The sequence below is a fragment of the Petromyzon marinus genome, chromosome 54 (assembly GCF_048934315.1).
Source record: "Petromyzon marinus isolate PM22_M1 ecotype Great Lakes invasive population chromosome 54, UKy_Petmar_22M1.pri1.0, whole genome shotgun sequence".
NCBI lineage: Eukaryota > Metazoa > Chordata > Hyperoartia > Petromyzontiformes > Petromyzontidae > Petromyzon > Petromyzon marinus.
The window spans coordinates 7891414-7898074 of NC_133720.1; positions in this window are offsets into that span (position 1 = coordinate 7891414).

Below are 6661 nucleotides of genomic sequence, written 5' to 3' on the forward strand. Positions count from 1 at the left end.
CCTCTTCTTGTCCCTCCTCTTCTTGTCCCTCCTCTTCTGTCCCTCCTCTTCTTGTCCCTCCTCTTCTTGTCCCTCTCTTCTTGTCCCTCCTCTTCTTGTCCCTCCTTTTCTTGTCCCTCTTCTTGTCCCTCCTCTTCTTGTCCCTCCTCTTCTTGTCCCTCCTCTTCTTGTCCCTCCTCTTCTTGTCCCTCCTCTTCTTGTCCTCCTCTTCTTGTCCCTCCTCTTCTCGTCTCTCCTCTTCTCGTCCCTCCTCTTCTCGTCCCTCCTCTTCTCGTCCCTCCTCTTCTCGTCCCTCCTCTTCTTGTCCCTCCTCTTCTTGTCCCTCCTCTTCTTGTCCCTCCTCTTCTTGTCCCTCCTCTTCTTGTCCCTCCTCTTCTTGTCTCTCCTCTTCTTGTCCCTCCTCTTCTTGTCCCTCCTCTTCTTGTCCCTCCTCTTCTTGTCCCTCCTCTTCTTGTCCCTCCTCTTCTCGTCCCTCCTCTTCTCGTCCCTCCTCTTCTCGTCCTCTCCTCTTCTCGTCCCTCCTCTTCTCGTCCCTCCTCTTCTCGTCCCTCCTCTTCTTGTCCCTCCTCTTCTTGTCCCTCCTCTTCTTGTCCCTCCTCTTCTTGTCCCTCCTCTTCTCGTCTCCTCCTCTTCTCGTCTCTCCTCTTCTCGTCCCTCCTCTTCTCGTCCCTCCCTCTTCTTGTCCCTCCTCTTCTTGTCCCTCCTCTTCTTGTCCCTCCTCTTCTTGTCCCTCCTCTTCTTGTCCCTCCTCTTCTCGTCTCTCCTCTTCTCGTCCCTCCTCTTCTCGTCCCTCCTCTTCTTGTCCCTCCTCTTCTTGTCCCTCCTCTTTTGTCCTCCTCTTCTTGTCCCTCCTCTTCTTGTCCCTCCTCTTCTTGTCCCTCCTCTTCTTGTCCCTCCTCTTCTTGTCCCTCCTCTTCTCGTCCCTCCTCTTCTCGTCTCTCCTCTTCTCGTCTCTCCTCTTCTCGTCCCTCCTCTTCTCGTCCCTCCTCTTCTTGTCCCTCCTCTTCTTGTCCCTCCTCTTCTTGTCCCTCCTCTTCTTGTCCCTCCTCTTTCTTGTCCCTCCTCTTCTCGTCCCTCCTCTTCTCGTCCCTCCTCTTCTTGTCCCTCCTCTTCTTGTCCCTCCTCTTCTTGTCCCTCCTCTTCTTGTCCCTCCTCTTCTTGTCCCTCCTCTTCTTGTCCCCTCCTCTTCTTGTCCCTCCTCTTCTTGTCCCTCCTCTTCTTGTCCCTCCTCTTCTCGTCCCTCCTCTTCTCGTCTCTCTCTCTCGTCTCTCCTCTTCTTGTCCCTCCTCTTCTTGTCCCTCCTCTTCTTGTCCCTCCTCTTCTTGTCCCTCCTCGTCTCTCCTCTTCTCGTCTCTCCTCTTCTCGTCTCTCCTCTTCTTGTCTCTCCTCTTCATGTCCCTCCTCTTCTTGTCTCTCCTCTTCTTGTCCCTCCTCTTCTTGTCTCTCCTCTTCTTGTCCCTCCTCTTCTTGTCCCTCCTCTTCTTGTCCCTCCTCTTCTTGTCCCTCCTCTTCTTGTCCCTCCTCTTCTTGTCCCTCCTCTTCTCGTCCTCTCCTCTTCTCGTCTCTCCTCTTCTTGTCCCTCCTCTTCTTGTCTCTCCTCTTCTTGTCTCTCCTCTTCTTGTCCCTCCTCTTGTCTCTCCTCTTCTTGTCCCTCCTCTTCTTCTTGTCCTCTCCTCTTGTCCCTCCTCTTCTTGTCCCTCCTCTTCTTGTCCCTCCTCTTCTTGTCCCTCCTCTTCTTGTCTCTCCTCTTCTTGTCCCTCCTCTTCTTGTCTCTCCTCTTCTTGTCCCTCCTCGTCTTGTCTCTCCTCTTCTTGTCCCTCCTCTTCTTCTCCCTCCTCTTCTTGTCTCTCCTCTTCTTGTCTCTCCTCTTCTTGTCCCTCCTCTTCTTCTTGTCTCTCCTCTTGTCTCTCCTCTTCTTGTCCCTCCTCTTCTTGTCCCTCCTCTTCTTCTCCCTCCTCTTCTTGTCCCTCCTCTTCTTGTCTCTCCTCTTCTTGTCCCTCCTCTTCTTCTTGTCTCTCCTCTTGTCTCTCCTCTTCTTGTCCCTCCTCTTCTCGTCTCTCCTCTTCTCGTCTCTCCTCTTCTTGTCCCTCCTCTTCTTGTCCCTCCTCTTCTTGTCCCTCCTCTTCTTGTCCCTCCTCTTCTTGTCCCTCCTCTTCTTGTCCCTCCTCTTCTCGTCCCTCCTCTTCTCGTCCCTCCTCTTCTTGTCCCTCCTCTTCTTGTCCCTCCTCTTCTTGTCCCTCCTCTTCTTGTCCCTCCTCTTCTTGTCCCTCCTCTTCTTGTCCCTCCTCTTCTTGTCCCTCCTCTTCTTGTCCCTCCTCTTCTCGTCCCTCCTCTTCTCGTCTCTCCTCTTCTCGTCTCTCCTCTTCTTATCCCTCCTCTTCTTGTCCCTCCTCTTCTTGTCCCTCCTCTTCTTGTCCCTCCTCGTCCCTCCTCTTCTTGTCTCTCCTCTTCTTGTCTCTCCTCTTCTTGTCCCTCCTCTTGTCTCTCCTCTTCTTGTCCCTCCTCTTCTTCTTGTCTCTCCTCTTGTCCCTCCTCTTCTTGTCCCTCCTCTTCTTGTCCCTCCTCTTCTTGTCCCTCCTCTTCTTGTCTCTCCTCTTCTTGTCCCTCCTCTTCTTGTCTCTCCTCTTCTTGTCCCCTCCTCGTCTTGTCTCTCCTCTTCTTGTCCCTCCTCTTCTTCTCCCTCCTCTTCTTGTCTCTCCTCTTCTTGTCTCTCTCTTCTTGTCCCTCCTCTTCTTGTCTCTCCTCTTGTCTCTCCTCTTCTTGTCCCTCCTCTTCTTGTCCCTCCTCTTCTTCTCCCTCCTCTTCTTGTCCCTCCTCTTCTTGTCTCTCCTCTCTTCTTGTCTCTCCTCTTGTCTCTCCTCTTCTTGTCCCTCCTCTTCTTGTCTCTCCTCTTCTTGTCTCTCCTCTTCTCGTCCCTCCCTCTTCTTGTCCCTCCTCTTCTTGTCTCTCCTCTTCTTGTCCCTCCTCTTCTTCTTGTCTCTCCTCTTGTCTCTCCTCTTCTTGTCCCTCCTCTTCTTGTCTCTCCTCTTCTTGTCTCTCCTCTTCTTGTCTCTCCTCTTCTTGTCTCTCCTCTTCTTGTCCCTCCTCTTCTTGTCTCTCCTCTTCTTGTCCCTCCTCTTCTTCTTGTCTCTCCTCTTGTCTCTCCTCTTCTTGTCCCTCCTCTTCTTGTCTCTCCTCTTCTTGTCTCTCCTCTTCTTGTCCCTCCTCTTCTTGTCTCTCCTCTTCTTGTCCCTCCTCTTCTTGTCTCTCCTCTTCATGTCTCTCCTCTTCTTGTCCCTCCTCGTCTTGTCTCTCCTCTTCTTCTCCCTCCTCTTCTTGTCCCTCCTCTTCTTGTCCCTCCTCTTCTTGTCTCTCCTCTTCTTGTCCCTCCTCTTCATGTCTCTCCTCTTATTGTCTCTCCTCTTCTTGTCCCTCCTCTTCTCGTCTCTCCTCTTCTTCTCCCTCCTCTTCTTGTCCTCCTCTTCATGTCTCTCCTCTTCTTGTCCCTCCTCTTCTTGTCCCTCCTCTTCTTCTCCCTCCTCTTCTTGTCCCTCCTCTTCTTGTCCCTCCTCTTCTTGTCTCTCCTCTTCTTGTCCCTCCTCTTCTTCTCTCTCCTCTTCACCACGGCGATTGGTTCCACGACAGCGGGCCGTGGGAACGATTTGGTCGTTCAGCGAGGATAGGAGACGCGTTAAAGGCTTCATTCGTCAGCGACAGCATCGAGAGTTACTCCCTTCGTCACCCCCCCAAATAACAACAATGGATATTCGCGCATGAAGACACGAACATTACAAACGCATTAAAATTAAACATGGTTAATCAATGCATTGATTCATGTTTACTGTAAGCACAACAGCCCGTCGTTAACAGGGCGAATGTTCGGTAAGCGAACATATTGGGCTCTATGGAGGCACTACACTACTATACACTACACTACTATACATTACACTATACACTACAATATACTACACTACTATACACTACACTATACACTGGGCTCTGTGGAGTCATACAGCAGTGCATAGACCACGACTCATGATGGATGAAGTAAACAGGCCTTCATCCAGTAGTGCATAGACCACGGCTCATGACGACAGAGATATATATATTCGATGTGACCCGGGAGGACGTTTTCCACTTGCGACTCCCACGGTGAGGAGCGATGCTTCCGCTGTTGGGGAGGTGCCGTCCCTGGAGATCGACATTCACAACACCACAACGTCGGGCACTCGACTCAAGTAAGCAGCATCTTGTTCACCCAGCGCTGGGTGTGATAGTCGAGTCGCTTTAAAAAACGAAAACCTCTTTGCGATTGTTTTTTTTTATTAGATCGTCATCATCAGCGTTACAATTTTATAAAAATTATTTTAAAAATTAACACGAGGTTTTCGCGACCAATAGTATCCGTAATACGGGTTTTTTTTTGGATTAGAGCGTGTAAATGTGTCGTTAAACCCGCCACCACCCGACACGGCCAACTAGTAAGGGTTGTCACGTAAACAGAACGTGGCCAATTCGTCACTTGTACAGCACTAGTGTGTAGTGTATAGTGTGTAGTGTAGTGTATAGTGGTGTATTGTGTAGTGTATAGTGTATTGTATTGTGTAGTGAATAGTGTAGTAGTGTGTAGTGTATAGTGCAGTGTATTGTGTAGTGTATAGTGTAGTAGTGTATAGTGTAGTGTATAGTAGTGCATAGTGTAGTGTACTAGTACAGCACTAGTGTGTAGTGTATTGTGTAGTGTATAGTAGTGTAGTGTATAGTAGTGTAGTGTATTGTGTAGTGTATAGTGTAGTGTATAGTGTAGTGTACTAGTACAGCATCACCGGTGCGTTGGAGAGACAAGCCACAACATTTACAATCCGAGTACGACGTTTCGTCAGTAATTACAACCAGCTTCATCAGGCTACTTGTAATTACTGGTACGTTCTGTTAACGTGACAACCCTTACTAGTTGGCTGTGTCGATGGTGGCGGGTTTTAACGACACATTTATATATTTACGTGATTTAACCCAAAGTTTGGAAAACACGTATGCGCTTTGTTTTAATCGTCAGGCAGTAGTTGTATACTTCATGCACGTCTCACTATCAATTTTTTCTTCACTTTAAAACAATTCTCCTTTTCCTGCTCCCCCTCCCACACCACGTGGCCACCATAAATCGTGGCCGTCAGCGTGACGCTCCGAGACGAAGCAGCCAATGGGATCCCTCGCAGAGCGCAGCAACGACCCTTCAGTGTCAACCGCACAACCGGCCCGCGGAAGCGGACATCACAGGGCTACCTTTGAGAAGCCCGCGGAACACCGGCGCTCCACACGGGGAGTCGACGCGAATGATGGGTCTCTCTGTGTGATGAGTCTGTGGGTCTCTGTGTGGCGAGTCTGTGGGTCTCTGTGTGGTGAGTCTGTGGGTCTCTGTGTGGTGAGTCTGTGGGTCTCTGTGTGGTGAGTCTGTGGGTCTCTGTGTGGCGAGTCTGTGGGTCTCTGTGTGGCGAGTCTGTGGGTCTCTGTGTGGTGAGTCTGTGGGTCTCTGTGTGGTGAGTCTGTGGGTCTCTGTGTGGTCAGTCTGTGGGTCTCTGTGTGGTGAGTCTGTGGGTCTCTGTGTGGCGAGTCTGTGGGTCTCTGTGTGGCGAGTCTGTGGGTCTCTGTGTGGTGAGTCTATGGGTCTCTTTGTGGTGGGTCTGCGTCTCTGTGGTGAGTCTATGGGTCTCTGTGTGGTGGGGTCTGCGTCTCTGTGGTGAGTCTATCGGTCTCTTTGTGGTGGAGTCTGCGTCTCTGTGGTGAGTCTATGGGTCTCTGTGTGGTGGGGTCTGCGTCTCTGTGGTGAGTCTATGGGTCTCTGTGTGGTAAGTCTATGGGTCCCTGTGTGGTGGTGAGTCTATGGGTGTCTGTGTGGTGAGTCTATGGGTGTCTGTATGGTGAGTCTGTGGGTCTCTGTGTGTGAGTCTATGGGTCTGTGTGGTGAGTCTGTGGGTCTCTGTGTGGTGAGTCTGTGGGTCTGCGTGGTGAGTCTGTGGGTCTCTGTGTGGTGAGTCTGTGGGTCTCTGTGTGGTGAGTCTGTGGGTCTCTGTGTGGTGAGTCTGTGGGTCTCTGCGTGGTGAGTCTATGGGTCTCTTTGTGGTGGGGTCTGCGTCTCTGTGGTGAGTCTATGGGTCTCCGTGTGGTGGGGTCTGCGTCTCTGTGGTGAGTCTATGGGTCTCTGTGTGGTGAGTCTATGGGTCCCTGTGTGGGGAGTCTATGGGTGTCTGTGTGGTGAGTCTATGGATCTCTGTGTGGTGGAGTCTGCGTCTCTGTAGCGAGTCCGTGGGTATCTGTGTGGCGAGTCTGTGGGTCTCTGTGTGGCGAGTCTGTGGGTCTCTGTGTGGCGAGTCTGTGGGTCTCTGTGTGGTGAGTCTGTGGGTCTCTGTGTGGTGAGTCTGTGGGTCTCTGTGTGGCGAGTCTGTGGGTCTCTGTGTGGTGAGTCTGTGGGTCTCTGTGTGGTGAGTCTGTGGGTCTCTGTGTGGTGAGTCTGTGGGTCTCTGTGTGGTGAGTCTGTGGGTCTCTGTGTGGCGAGTCTGTGGGTCTCTGTGTGGCGAGTCTGTGGGTCTCTGTGTGGTGAGTATGTGGGTCTCTGTGTGGTGAGTCTGTGGGTCTCTGTGTGGTCAGTCTGTGGGTCTCTGTGTGGCGAGTCTGTGGGTCTCTG